The sequence below is a fragment of the Littorina saxatilis genome, linkage group LG10 (genome assembly GCF_037325665.1).
Source record: "Littorina saxatilis isolate snail1 linkage group LG10, US_GU_Lsax_2.0, whole genome shotgun sequence".
In the NCBI taxonomy this organism is placed as follows: domain Eukaryota; kingdom Metazoa; phylum Mollusca; class Gastropoda; order Littorinimorpha; family Littorinidae; genus Littorina; species Littorina saxatilis.
Window position 1 is genome coordinate 26,565,481 of NC_090254.1, and position 15,990 is coordinate 26,581,470.

The 15,990-nt window shown below is 40.7% G+C and overlaps 1 long non-coding RNA gene across 1 annotated transcript; it reads left to right on the forward strand.

The window, feature by feature from the left end:
- Positions 1 to 3,579: 3,579 nt before the first annotated feature.
- Positions 3,580 to 12,321, forward strand: LOC138978517 (uncharacterized). Its single transcript, XR_011459714.1, has 6 exons — positions 3,580 to 4,361; positions 4,951 to 5,019; positions 5,653 to 5,746; positions 6,710 to 6,880; positions 7,334 to 7,433; positions 10,896 to 12,321. It is a non-coding gene; the product is annotated as an uncharacterized lncRNA (long non-coding RNA).
- Positions 12,322 to 15,990: the final 3,669 nt, after the last annotated feature.

Below are 15,990 nucleotides of genomic sequence, written 5' to 3' on the forward strand. Positions count from 1 at the left end.
TCTTTCTCCTTTTTAAAATATCATTTTCTTAATATGTGATTTCTGTGTATCCCAAAAACGCAGGTGCAAAAATGATTTTCTTTCGTGAATAAATCGAATGCACGCCAACGTCTTGGCATTTTGTTTAACTCCCTTAAAAAATAAAAATAGATATGTGAACAGCTCAGATCATGGGTCAATGAAGTGTTGCACAGACGTCAAAAATAAAGTACAAGATATTGCACTGTAAGTGGTACCACACTGTTGCTTAGTGTCTGTAGGAAGCTACACGGTGAAAATAGAGAAAGAAAAACACGATTCTTGACTTTGATGGGCTTTTTCTGCTCGTAAACACACATTCTTCTACTCATCACAGTATGCCCCATTATTGCGTTTAAAACACCAATTAGATTTGTTTTGAATAAGAATTCAGAGACCTGTATCAATTAGGTAAATCATACTTAGTTTGACTTTTGCAAAACTAAGTAATTACACATTTGATTGAATCAGTCAGACAGACGGAGACATAGAGAGACAGACAGAGGGCAAACAAAAATCTGAGAAAGAAACCCCTTTAAAAATGTTACCATGTTTGAAATAAAACATCTCAAGGTGAAGCCAAAATTGATCACCTTTCAGTATGACGTCATGAGCGTGTTCCACACTTGAAATGACGTGCTTTTATCATGTTGTCAGCTGCACGGAGCTTGGAAGTATAATTTCCATTCAACGATCCGAATTTGTTTAAGTTTGAGGATATTGTCAACGTCAAACACCATGAAACTATATATTTTTGGAATCAGAAAATGATAAGGAATAGACTGAAGTTAATTTTAAGTGCATTTTCCATAAATAAAGATAGTGGTTATTTATCGTGTTTTTTTAAATTTGTAAGCATAATTTTCAATACAATACAATAAAACTATATAGTTTTAGATAAAGGACGCAATAGGGAATACACCAATATGACTTTTCTGTTTCAAATATTAGTTTTTAAAATATTTTAAAAAATGCATATTTTGAACGAACATTTTAATAACAAAAATTTAAGGTACCAAGCTGAAATGCAATCCCATAATCCGGCCTAGATCTAAGATTGTGTGATAAGAATTTCGATCAAATTGATGAAAAACTGTTAACTGTGAAAGTTCTGCCTCAACTTTTTGGCAAACGGGAAAATATGACGTCATCAAACTGTCCTATCAATAAACGGAGAAACCCTCCATGAGAAAATCCCCTCAAAAATATCCATATCAAATTTCATGAAGATCCACTCAGTAGTTTTTGAGATATGATCTGCAGTGTCAGTCTAAACAATCTCACGCCCATAACACTGTGAAAGGAAACTCATTTGGACGTGTTCTGCCGATACTATAATGTTTTTCTTTCTTAAAACACACCATAATAGTAGCCCTTCTCAATGTCTATGCTAAAAATGACTGGTCTGTGTTAATAATGATTTTGCTACAGTGTGAGAACAAAAAGTCTAAAAAATCTGACGCCCATAACGCTGTGACACGAAACTCATTTGGTCGTGTTCTGCCGATACTACAATGTTTTTCTTTCTTAAAACACACTATAATAGTTGCTCTTCCCAATGTCAAGGCTAAAAATGACGGGTCTGAGTTGTCAATGATGTTTTGCGAGAATGCCATCTATCTCTTTGTCGCAAAGACCGTGTGACACGAAAGTTCTGAGCGGAAGACAAATCTGCTGAGTGCAATTACGTTTCAGAAGATAGTTGGTTAAAACAGTGTATCACTCAGACACCCACAGGAACACTATAACTTTATCATTCAGGCCTCATTTGCTTTCCTTTGTCATGTATGAAAGTACTGATCTTGGTTTAAAAATGTGACCTGCCGCTGTGCAACAAATTGGTCGCCATTTTCCGCCGTATTTTGTGAATAAAACGTATTTACTACCCACACATACAAAACGATGCTGTTGGTTCTGTTTATTTCCTTTTTGTTTGTTTCATGCTTAGCAGTTTAGTATGCTTTGTTTTCTTCTCAATTCAATGGATGGCTATGAAATAAGCATTTAAATGTGAAGATGTTAATATTACCCATGATCTGAGCCGTTCACATCTACACAATTCATCCCCCCCCCCCCCCCCCGGACATTTCACACAAATTCTGTTACTCACTCCCTTTCCCTGTTCAATGATCAAACCCTGTCCTTCATGCACCAACCCCCCTTCCCCCCAACTCTGTCTCTTCCTTGCAAGTGCATCTATTTGTTCTTTTTACACCATTAGCCTTACGCAAATGCACTGTGCATTTAAAACAGCATCATACATCACATCCCTATCCAAAACCCCTTACTCTCCCTCCTCTCTCTCCCATAGTATACATCACAACCCTACCCCCCCCCCCCCCCCAATCGACTCACCTCAACCCCCCCCCCTCCGTCCCCATCACACCCACACCCTCTCCCCCACACCTTCAATCTTCCTTCCCCCAAAGTTAAATGTAATTGTCTCCCAGTTGCGCAGTGGTGCAGAGCAGGTCGTTCAATCATTGATTTACGGCCTCCGCCTTCAAGTGGTGGCATTGTGCACAAGACACGATCTAGGAAGGGCCCAACCCACTTCAACTTGCGTCAAGATCTAAACGTTGACCCGTTTTCCAGAGTTCAACCTATTCAGCTTCAACGGGGCAGAGCGAGTTCGTTTATTCCACTGATCCAATTAACTTGCATTTTTGTTTGAAAAGAAAAAATCAAAACAAAAGAAAAGACTCGCCCGAAAACCACGATATTTCTTGCAAAAATGCAATTTCTTCAAATTATCATGAAATCTGAATTTGAAAATCAGTTCAACGACCATCGTAAAATTAACAAAATTCACGACCTGTTGGTAATTTTTTTTTTATGTTATTAGTGCAGGCAGAACACGAAATGACAAGATAATTAGAGGCTTAGGACCTGTCATTTTCAGTGTAGGCGCTATTTAAAGCGCAGAGTCACGATCCCCACAAGATAAACATACACAAAAGAGGATTCACACATAACCAGAGACAAAAGGAGAGAGAGAGAGAGAAAGAGAGAGAGAGAAAGAGAGAGAGAGAGAGAGACAGACAGAGAGACAGAGAGAGACAGAGAGAGAGAGAGACAGAGAGAGAGAGAGAGAGAGAGAGAGAGAGAGAGCAGGGGCGGACCTAGTTGTGGATAAGGGGGGGGGGGGGGTCCAATTTGGAGCAGGGGTCCAGGGGCCGTTGAGGCCCCGGTGGGGTCCAGGGGCAAAGAGCCCCCCAGATGCTGAAGGAATTTTTTTTTTTTTTGGTCAATCGGAGGCCTCTCCTTTGAGTTTCTCGTCAGTTTCAAGCATGTTGCATTTGGAAGGAAGAAAAGCACAAGCCCTTTATTTTTTTACTAAAAATAAAAAATAAAAATAAAAATAAAAAACGGATGGGGGGGGTTCCGGGCACCCAGGAACCCCCCCCCCCCCCCTAGGTCCGCCCCTGGAGAGAGAGAGAGAGAGAGAGAGAGAGAGAGAGAGAGAGAGAGAGAGAGAGAGAGAGAGAGAGAGAGAGAGAGAGAGAGAGATAGCGACAGAGAGAGAGAGAGAGAGAGAGAGAGAGACGGGGAGACAGAGAGAGCACCCATTGCACACCGGTTGGACCGTACATAAGGTAACGTTAAACTATGCTTGTGCAACGTATGTGGGAGTATCACTTATAACCTCAGGGTATCTCTTATCCTGTTGCGCATCTATAGACTAGAGACAGCGCTGGTTAGACTAAAACATGGATCGGGAACTTCAGTACGTACTTAGGACTACCGCGGCTGTGCTTGCAAGTTTGGATAGTTCTTTCTTTCTCATTTGATCCGAGTTTTATCTGTCTCATTAAATGCCATTTTTCTACCTACTACACATATAGTTTTCCTAATTGATTCCCGAAGATAAGTTAGTTTCGCTTCCACGTTTCGGTTTTCACTAATTCAACATGGCCGGCGTCGGCAATGCATCTTTGATCATCATCTTCTTCCGAAGAGGACTGGGTTCTTGCGAACGTCTCAGAGTCCTGCGGTTGAGTCACTGTTACCGATAGTGGTTAGCTCCGGCAAACAGGGAGATTAAAAAGGTGGGGAGGTTTAAAACTATGCGGTACAGGGGAGAGTGCGTTCAAGGGCGGGCTCTCATGCCCGACTCAGCGACTGCACTGAGGAAACTGTGGCCGAGACGGGAGCGAAGGAGCCTGGGCCTGCTTCGGCCGATGAACAAAGAAACTGTGATCGAACAAGTATGGTGTTACAAGGGGAAAGACCCGCAAAGTGAACTTAGTTGCCAAAGCCCGAAGTGTGACGACGGACTCGGTTTCCAGCAACTGTCCACCGACTCAGCGGCAAAATATGAGTTGACACGTCCGAGGTGAAAGGTAATAGTCTCTTCTTATTAGAATGAAGGTCATTGTTTATGACTAAAATACAGTAGAATCACATAATGCACGAAGGAATGGAACATGTACATGGAATAAGATTGTCCGTCCACTAAGACACATTCCTAAAGGTGGAACCAACATCCTGACGGCTATGCAGAGGAAGTGTTCTTTTTAAGAAATGCATTCAAATAAAACAAATAGGGAAATGCCCACTGAACAGAAACACCCAGGCTCCTGATTTTTGGTATGAATCCAAGTTGAGAGAGATCAGCTGAGCTAGGATTTTACATGGAATAAGATCATCCCTCCACTTGCATACAATGTATACAACCAGAAATGAAGATACAGTGTGCTTGATGTGGTGATCAAGTGACATTTTGCTATGAATGTGTTTAAGCAACTAGTAGTAGCTTCTTCAGCGTTAATTCATTAAACAATCACTCTTATTCTTAGCACATAGAGCACATTGAATGAGTGTGTGCATGTGTGTGTGTGTGTTTGTTATTGCAATGTAAGACCTTATAATATAAATATACACAAATTATAACACATGCTGGGATTCTAAATATGTTCTGTTTACTTGCAGGTCTCAGTTATTACCAAGCCCTGCCTCATTCTTCCCGCAACACTGACATGGTGCTGTTGTAGAACACAAGTAAGTCCTTTGATCATTTCCAAAATACACTAGTGCAATAGCTTGTGAGTGCAACTGGTGGTAATGAGAATATTTTACCACAAAAGGCTAAAGTACAAATAACAGATTTATTATGTTGGAAAAAGAAGTAAGCCAGAGCAAGTGATTAGTGTACCAGTTAGCTAGGGTGGATGTATTATATTTACAATTTACAGTCAGCATAGAATGTTGAGGACAGTCTAGAATTTTTCTCGCCCTGTGAATTCAACTGCAAATCAGATGGCATGAAGAAATCAATGTTATATTATGCTCTGGAATCCCTCATCTTGGCCACATACAAAAAATTATATATTCAGTGACTGCTTGCTGTGGTGAGTTAAAATGTGTGATGAAATATTTTCACAAAAAGGTACCAGTGTTGTTAACAAAACTAATTCTTTAACAAACAAACAAAAACCACTCTGCACAGAGAGCATTCAAGCTGATCTATGTTGCTATTCGTCCAAGTAGAGGGATGATCTTATCCCAAGTAAAAGCCTGACAAGATCTGAGACTGTGAAGCAAAATGTTTTTACATGGTAAAGTAAGCCTTTAACGAGCAAGTATGTCTATTGCACTGGGTGTTTTATTATTATTGTATCATTTTTCTTTCAGGTAGTCTCTCTTTAAACTGACTTTCTACACCATGGTGTCTCTGGCAGTGTTATATTGGCAGAAGACAGTTGGAACTGGATTCCTCATTTAGATGGTAGGCATGTTTTGGGCTTTTGTGTTGCTTTGGTGTATGTGTGTGTGTGTGTGTGTATGTGTGTGTCTGTTCTATACCAGAAATAAACACACTGTTTGCTTGCTGTGGTGAAATGACATTTTGTGATTTTTTTTTTTAAATGAGCTAGTACAGTTGTAGCTTTTACAGCATTTATTCATAACACAATCGCACTTGGCGCAGAGAGCAACCAGACCGTTCATTGTGGGTATGTGAACAAGTTAAGAGATCATGTCTTATCCCATTTTAAAGCCTGACCAGATCTTAGACGGTGAGCCAAATTGTTTTCATGAGAAGGAATGTGCCTTTCAGAGAAATCTATTAACTACAGTATTACTTTACAAAACATATTTTAAGAAATGAAATGTGTTACAAGTAACAGCCATGGGGGTGATAGCCTGTAGGTGGAATAATAATCTTCAATTGCCCAGAAATGATTGTTATCTGGTCAAGAAATGCAAAGCATTTTGATGTTTGTGACGATTAGTTACTCTTTATCACGTTTGGTCCCTGATTTTGCTGTCCTTGTCTGCGTTGGGCAGGTGTGCGTCCATGATGTCATTGCTATTGAAAACTAATCTGTACTGCAAAGTAAATGTACCCGTACATGACGTACATGGCAGTTGTCAACCGGGGGCCAGCCATGACTGGGACTGATGTATCCACAGGCACTCGACACCAGGTGGGCGGGGCCAGTGGTTGGGGTGTGATTCCCTGCCTTACACCACCACAAAGTGTAGTATCAGCAGACAAGACTGAGCAGAACTTCTGCCCCCCCCCCCCCCCCCCCCCTCACCAATTGACCACTCAGTGCCATGTGCCTGCAGCTGTATCATAAACACTCCTTAGAACAGATCTTGTGATGCTCCTCAGTCAGTCAGTGTTTGATGGATGCTAACTGGTATACTTGACATAGTGTTCATATGAAAGTTTTATGTGTTGCAGCTCATCCAGATCACAGGTACACAAAGGAGCTGGTTACAGTGATAACATAGGCACATGGAACTGCTTATGGACTACTTTAGAAAGTGAGCGGTTACAACCAAGACTCTTCCGTCAGGAAGGTCTGCGGAAGGGTGCTTGATCTGTTTCCTCGGACAGGCTTTTCAAGACTAGGTAGGTTAAACCACATGATTGGGCTTTAATTATGAATGCACTTCAAAATTCACTCTATTTCATTATCTTGTACAACCCCCCGCGGGTTAGGGGGAAGAATTTACCCGATGCCCCCCAGCATGTCGTAAGAGGCGACTAACGGATTCTGTTTCTCCTTTTACCCTTGTTAAGTGTTTCTTGTATAGAATATAGTCAATGTTTGTAAAGATTTTAGTCAAGCAGTATGTAAGAAATGTTAAGTCCTTTGTACTGGAAACTTGCATTCTCCCAGTAAGGTAATATATTGTACTGCGTTGCAAGCCCCTGGAGCAATTTTTTGATTAGTGCTTTTGTGAACAAGAAACAATTAACAAATCTTCAATAGTACTGACCAAAGAAGAAGGTTTAATTGTGTGATCATGATTTGATACATATGCTTGACCCTGAAGATGTGTTTTATTTGTTTTGTTTCAGAACAAAGTTTGGTGAAGTAGAAGCTACCGCTGTAGGCTGGTGTAAGGCTGAAGAAGAACCTCTGACAAGTCAATTTTCAAGCAACTGAGCACGAACCCAGGTACAAGACACAGAGCTCTCTTTCTATCGGTCTGTTATTCATAGAATGACACTAACAGTGACACAAGTAAATAATCTGTATCATTGTCTTGACCTCTAGAAATTTGGTAGAGAATAAGATGACTGATAGTATTATTTTGATTATTTCATGGTCATTACAGTGGCCTCCACCCCTGCCCCTTTTAAGACACCCCAATCTAAGACTCCTTCCTATTAATGACCCTGTTTTCGCAGACTTCTTGTTCATAACATCTGTAAATTCACTCCCATTTTAAGACTTGCTCCATTTGGACTTGGACTGGGTGGCCGAGTGGTAACGCAATTGCGCTCGGAAGCGAGAGGTTGCGAGTTCGACCCTGGGTCAGGGCGTTAGCAATTTTCTCCCACCTTCCCTAACCTAGGTGGTGGGTTCAAGTGCTAGTCTTTCGGATGAGACGAAAAACCGAGGTCCCTTCATGTACACTACATTGGGGTGTGCACGTTAAAGATCTCACGATTGACAAAAGGGTCTTTCCTGGCAAAATTGTATAGGCATAGATAAAAATGTCCACCAAAATACCCGTGTGACTTGGAATAATAGGCCGTGAAAAGTAGGATATGCGCTGAAATGGCTGCGATCTTCTGGCCGATGTGAATGCGTGATGTATTGTGTAAAAAAAAATCCATCTCACACGGCATAAATAAATCCCTGCGCCTTGAATATGTGCACGATATAAATTGCATAAAATAAAAAGATAAAATAAATCCCTGCTCTTAGAACTGTACCCACGGAATACGCGCGATATAAACCTCATATTGATTGATTGATTTTAAGACCTGATTTTGCTTATTTTGGATTTCGAAAAAGAGAAAAACAAATTCCCACTCTGTACAGAATTAAGCCAGGTTCATGATTTTTGTATGGACCAAGTTGAGAGATGGCATTTGTATAGGCCTGACCAGATCTGAGATGTTGAATCTAATTGGTTACGAAGAAAGCATTGTGTCATTATAGGCACACTACTTCTCGTCACCGTCTCAGTTCTGGCCAGGCTTTAAGATAGGATAAGCTCATCCCTCAACTTTGTCACATATGAACAATCGACACACTGACTCTTGCTGTTGTGAGTTGACATTTTTTGATGAATTTATTTCTGGAAAAGGCCCCATGCAGTGCTGTTTCAGGGGTGGGACTTTTCCGCGGATTTCCGCGGACACAACTTACGAATTCTGCTGGAGTAATCTATTTTTCCGCGTCACATTTCATTACAATATCTATGACTTGTTGACTGAATGATTTGGAGTGACGTGGAGATGAAACAGAACACTGGAGGCTTGAGAGTTAAATTGTGCTGACTGAAAACTCCTGATAACTAATAGTAATTTTGAGGGGGGGGGGGGGGGGGGGAGGTTGGGGAGTGTGGAGAATGTCTTTTTTGTCAGATTGCACAGATTTTAATGTACCATTTAACCAAAATTCGGGGTAACATGCCCCCGAACCCCCTGGAAAAAAAGGGATTTCCTCCTTTTTCATCACAAGAGAGTCCCACCCCTGTGTTTACAGAATTCCTTGTTTAAAACTATCACTGTGCACAGAGGGAAGGGGGGGGGGGGGGGGTGTATTTGACCACCCCTGCGTTTACAGAATTCCTTGTTTAAAACTATCACTATGCACAGAGGGAAGGGGGGGGGGGGTGTATTTGACCACCCCTGTGTTTACAGAATTCCTTGTTTAAAACTATCACTGTGCACAGAGGGAAGGGGGGGGTGTATTTGACCACCCCTGTGTTTACAGAATTCCTTGTTTAAAACTATCATTGTGCACAGAGGGAAGAAGGGGGGGTGTATTTGACCACCCCTGTGTTTACAGAATTCCTTGTTTAAAACTATCACTGTGCACAGAGGGAAGGGGGGGGGGGGTGTATTTGACCACCCCTGTGTTTACAGAATTCCTTGTTTAAAACTATCACTGTTCACAGAGGGAAGGGGGGGGGTGTATTTGACCACCCCTGTGTTTACAGAATTCCTTGTTTAAAACTATCACTGTGCACAGAGAGAAGGGGGGGGGGGGTGGATTTGACCACCCCTGTGTTTACAGCAGAATTCCTTGTTTAAAACTATCACTGTGCACAGAGGGAAGGGGGGGGGGGGTGTATTTGACCACCCCTGTGTTTACAGAATTCCTTGTTTAAAACTATCACTGTGCACAGAGGGAAAGGGGGGGGGGGGGGGTGTATTTGACCACCCCTGTGTTTACAGAATTCCTTGTTTAAAACTATCACTGTGCACAGAGGGAAGGGGGGGGGGTGTATTTGACCACCCCTGTGTTTACAGAATTCCTTGTTTGAAACTATCACTGTGCACAGAGGGAAGGGGGGGTGTATTTGACCACCCCTGTGTTTACAGAATTCCTTGTTTAAAACTATCACTGTGCACAGAGGGAAGGGGGGGGGGGGGGGTGGGGTGTATTTGACCACCCCTGTGTTTACAGAATTCCTTGTTTAAAACTATCACTGTGCACAGAGGGAAGGGGGGGGGGTGTATTTGACCACCCCTGTGTTTACAGAATTCCTTGTTTAAAACTATCACTGTGCACAGAGGGAAGGGGGGGGGTGTATTTGACCACCCCTGTGTTTACAGAATTCCTTGTTTAAAACTATCACTGTGCACAGAGGGGGGGGGGGGGGGGGTGTATGTGACCAAGTGAAGTGCATTGCTACATAATAAAATGAGCAAATCCGTCCCGTGAAGAAAACTTCTGCTTACTTAATTGTCAGATTTGCCAAGGCGTGTACATGAAATAAGATTATCATTCTAAATGCTGAATCAACATTCTGACTGTTTCCTATGAAACCAGGCTTGATTTTTGGTATGAATCCAAGTTAAGGGATAGCATGTGTAAAAGCAGAATTGTGTACAGAGGCAGCTTTGTGTTATTAAAGGCCGGCTGCTTTTCGTGAACACAGTTTGGCTCACATCTCACATCACCTGCCAGGCTTTTTAAAAAAAAAATGTTTTACCATGGGATAAGACTATCCCTCCATTTAAGCACATACCAGCAATAAACACAGTGGTTACTTGTGATGAACTAGTGGCAAGACAAATGATTTAAGCATCACATAACCTTCCTAAGTGAAGTCAAGTTATGTGTCTGTGCCAGTGTGTGTGTGCATGTGTGTGTGTCAGCATAGAATGTTGAGGACAGTTCGATGGTAAATAACCCTGACAATTTTAGCCTATGATTGTGCCTACATTGTGGCAGGATTGGATGTGGATCTTCAAAAGCCTAAGTTAACAAAAAAGTATGTAAAAGTACATTTTGAATAGTAGTTTTTTTCTCAGAGGGAAGATATCACAAGATATGATCGTTCCACTGCATGTATGCCACATAACTAAAACAAAAATTAAATGTTATTTTAATCGTCTTTTGGGTAAAACAAATACACCATCAATATATTATAATAATGATCTTGCTTGTTTACAGATGGACAACAGCTACTGCCAGGACCAGGTTACGCATAAAGAAAACAGTCAACACTTGGCTGGTGCTGCAGCTTCTTTGATGTCTATTTTTTTTTTTTTTTAAAGACAGACAGCTACCAGCTCATTCAAGACCATAGCCCCATCTTACTCACGCAGAACAGACAGCCATCTTTCGCCTTTGCACAGAACACTGCTGTCTGAAGGTACACATCAAAAGGATAGGTTTTGCACCTACAGCGTGCGACTGTGGCTAGGGTAGGAAGAACAGACTCTGCAACACGTTCTGAGAGGGTGGCCTTTTCTTGCCACCCGTACCCCTGTGCAACAAGACTTGGCCAGAGAGCACACATCCAAATGCAAACACTGAACACTGAAGAGGAAGAAGAAGAAGAAGGTGCCCACACAGAAGGACATAAATCTACTTTAAGGGCACAAGTTTACAGCAGTTTATTGAATTGTAGCAGATTATAGGGAGAAAATGAACAAGCTAAATAGGCTGTACAGTACTTCACTTGAACAATGTATAAAGTTCCCTGTATTAAGAACATTTACAGATCACAAGACATTGTGTTTTCTTTTGTTTACAATACAAATGTTTCATAATAAAAAGATGTGCACTAGGCAAGATCCTTAAAATGTAAAACTAGTAGTGTGACAATTTTGAATTGTTCAGAGATGGTTTTTCTTCAGTGGTAAATGTTTTAGCTTTTTTTATAAGATCCCGTTAGTGAAGCATACTATAAAACCTTGACCTTCCAAACTGTGTTAGCACCCTGGGCTGCGATCATTGTGTTGAGCTACTTAAAGGCACAGTGCAGCTTACAGCCTTCGTTTTGCGTTTTTGTTGCAGCTGAGTGCATTTACAGTTCAAAAATCCTCCTATGGTAGTAAAACTACCCAACGACGACATCTGTGAAGCTCGACAGTTTCTTGTTCACGCGAGTGCATAAATTAACCTAGTTATTACGTGGTGTTTGGTCGGAGTTCGATTCAACTGAGTGATTCCGGCCTCCATTTTGTTTTATACAAACTCATGATGATGTCTGACATAGTTTGCTAGTGACGTGTCTTTTTGTGCATGATGTGGTGATCTACCTGATCTAAATTTAGATCCAAAAATAGGTCAAGACCAGCCGGGTCCGAGTACGAAATTGATTCGTAAAAAAATCGCAGTTCTTGACTCTTTGGGTGCAAGTCAATGAAACTTGGTAGTTCTTCTAATAGATAGCTGCCTGAGGTATGACTAAAAGCCCCAGGGGCTCCGTGCACCTGAATTTGACAAGTTCAGTACCTTCAGCAAGCGCAAGTACAGTAGAGAAGCGCTTGACACACTGAAAAAGGCCTACTACGAGCAAAAGAAAAAGAATCAGTGATGCATGTGCTTTTGATGTAATCTTCTTTGACATTATGATGACTACAAAAACTGACTGATGTGTTTGTTTGTGAATGATGGATATATGTGCATGATTGCGTTTCGCAGACACAGTTGTCATGTGCGTTGTAATTGGCGACGAATGCTGGATGATTACTATTTTTGTACCAGGATTACTATTTTTGTGCCAGGATTACTATTTTTGGGGCTGAGCATTACTCCAAAACACTTATGGGGGTAAACAGGTCTGCAGCACAACTACAAATGTAGAAATGTCGTCTGCATTTTGTATATTTTAAAAGGTTATTTTTGTGCACAGAACATACATCTGCAGGGAGGTTTGGAGGGTGAAGTTAGGATCTGTTAGGAGGCATACAGCATCACACTCATTTTGTGTGTGTGTATTTTGTGTTGACAGATAAGACACTGTCATTCCAGCAGAAACCTGTGATGATGCACATTTTATTGAAGTGACCAGCTGAAATTGTATGTACGTTGTTATGAAATTGACAAATGATCCCTGCTTTGCAATCCTGGGTTAATGATATTGCCAAAATTAAAACGTGGAGGAAAAAGTGAGTGTAAACCTATTCTTGTGGTGGTGGTGGTGGTGGTGTGTGTGTGTGTCTGGTTAGTGTGTGTTTGAGTGTGTGTTAAACAAACAACGACAAACAACACCAAACCTACATCAAACAAGCACAACAAAAACAAATTACACAAAAAAATGGCAAAAATCAGAATATCAACTGAGAAAAAAAACCGTGGCTGAATGCAATACTTATTATAACTTAAAAAGTAAAAGTGTGCGTGTGGATGTGTGCGTATGTTTGAGTGTTTTAAACAAACAACAAACCTAAATTAAAGAAGCACAACAAACAAACAAAAAACCTGGCAAAGTTCTGAACATTAACACAATGCTGCTGTCTGCTTTGAGGGGAGGAATAAAATGACTGAAGCCGGACTGCCGAGAGGAGGAAGGAGGGGGAAAAGAACACGCAGACATGAAAACACACACAACTCCATGACAGATAAACTGCTTATGTTCAAAAATCAAGAATATTTAAGCGTGCACACACGCACGCGCACACACACACACACACACACACACACACACACACAGACTCTCCTCGTGAAAGTAAAGGTAAACTCGAACTTGAAGGTAAGTATAAATGTTTGATATGGAAGAAACCTGTGATAAAAGTCTTTTTATAAATCATCGGTACCAACAAAATTGTCACAACACGTAAAAGGACATACTGTAGTTTCAAATTAGTAACAATCTAAGCCATTTTAATCAGCACTGGTGTCCGGCAAGCACTAACAGATACAACAGCACGTGTATGCATCTTGAAGTAATAAGACCTTGAAGTAGGCCTAGAGTTTACACTATGCATTATGTAATGCTTTAATTCAGCTGCCTAACTGTGGAACTTTGCAAATGTGTGAGGACCGTTTCACAAAACAGACAAAACACCCTCTCAGTTATTTACACAAATCAGTTCCAGAATGTGCGTGTTCCTTTTCCGTCTCTACAAATTAATGTTATCTGGGGGGAAAACGAATCATTGTCGCTTCCGCCCTCAGTTATAATTGCCTGAGCATAATAGGAAATGCAACAGGTGTAGTCTTCCGCCTGATTTTTAGTCAAGATATTTCGACACAGAATGTTTCTTTCTTTTTCTTTGTATGTTCACAAGCTCACATACAATCATTTATGCAACACTGACAATAAGACCAGACCAGAGTTGTGATTGAAATGGGCAGTTTATTTAATAAAGCTCCAGAATGAATAAAAATACATGACAAAATAAGGTGGTCCCGCTGTACAAAGCCGGTTACCAAACACACAACACACCAACACACACAAACACACTCACGCACGCACACACACACACACACACACACACACATCACACAACACACACACACACACACACACACACACACACACACACACACACACAGAGTAACATTGTACAACTTACTGTCACATTCAAGCGGGAACACCAAACAAACGTATCATCAAATGAAACAACATTTTAAGTGGTCAACTGAGCAGATGACCACAAACCACACTTGAAATCTTCACATTTTAACACTTTCTCCTGTATCCACAAAAGTCATTTATGCTGACTAGATAATGACATAATAAAATGACATCAATAAAACCATTCCCTTTTTTATTTTAAAGAAAAACAAGAAAATTAAAATAACGCAAAGAACTGATGCTCAGTAAGGTTGGGTATCGATCTCAAATGTGTGCATAGCTAATTACATGTAACCGGCATGGACTGGGGCTAGAATTGGCCTTTCTGTCAGGCAACTCGGCCTCTAATTGGTTTTATATTGTCTGATCCCCCTCCAGAAAAAAACAATACCATTTGCCCCGTGCTTCTGCGCCCACAAAAAATATTCGGGAATAAGAAAAGTTCAAATTTTAGGCACCCCACATACAACCCTAATTGTCAGTCAATTACTTTACTGCAATCAACGTTGATTTTAAAGTACCATGTCATTATTATTTTGGAGATAGATTTGAAAAAGTCCATAATTGCAGACTGCGTATTGGTATGAGTGATTTGAATTTGATTTATGTCAGCGGCACCTCAAGGAATGCCCCAAATGTGAGTGCGGTTACCCAAGGGAGACTGCTGAGCACTATTTGTTGCATTGACCCTTGTGTAGAGATGTACGATTATTGTCAATTGATAACTGATTATAAGTTTATTGAAATATTATTGAAAGGCATCCCGCAATATTCCCGGAATGTCAATCAGACCATATTCATAACTGTACAAGAATTTATTAAGACAACCAGGCATGTTCCGTACATGAGCCTCTACATTTTATTCACTGTAATGTTCATTTGACACTGTCATGAGACAAATGCTGCCTGACCAATTGTTCTTCGTAATTTCTCTCGTGTTTTGTGTCCTTGTTTCGACTTATCGATTATGGCCCAATCGTTATGTAATTTAGTGCCATTTTCGCCGATCACAAAATGTATTAACTTTGCGTGTGTGTCTTCTGTGCATTTAATATTATTGTGACGTGACCCACTCTTCCAACATTTCTGGCGCTCCAAGTCTTCGTCGTCCTTTTTTTTCCCCCTTATGCTGAATTCTGTTCTCTCGTACCCCATTTCTTTTGTTTCTTGTTTTTACCCCCACCAAGTTCTGTACTACCACCCCCTCCATTTTTTGATTGCTTGCGCATCAGGTTTGTCTGTTTGTTTTCGTTGTCTGAAATGAGTAAATGTATCTAGTCCGCCATCATGCTAAACTTTGTTATGTACATACCAGGATGATTAAAATAAGCATTTATGCTTGAGTTATCTTAAAAAAACAATGCATGTTTCTGTCATGATAACAAATTGAATAAAGTTTTGTAAACCAATGGACTGATTATAGTTGACCCTGATATGTGATTACGGGATAGTGTCACATTAATTTATTTCTACTTTCACTTGTACTTTTGTACTTAAAACAAATCACTGAAATGTAAAAGTTATTATTTTTTCCATTGTGAAGTGTCGTCAGTCTCCTCAAGGTAATGCAGTCAAACTCAACCAAAAGTTGGAGGGGCTTCTTCATACTTGTGTGTGTGTGTGTGTGGGTGTGATTTCTTTTGACACTATGCACGTTGTATATAACCGCCTGTGCACAAAAGAAGAACATAATCGAATCTTATCATTCATTTTCGCTTAATTGATTGATTGGTATGC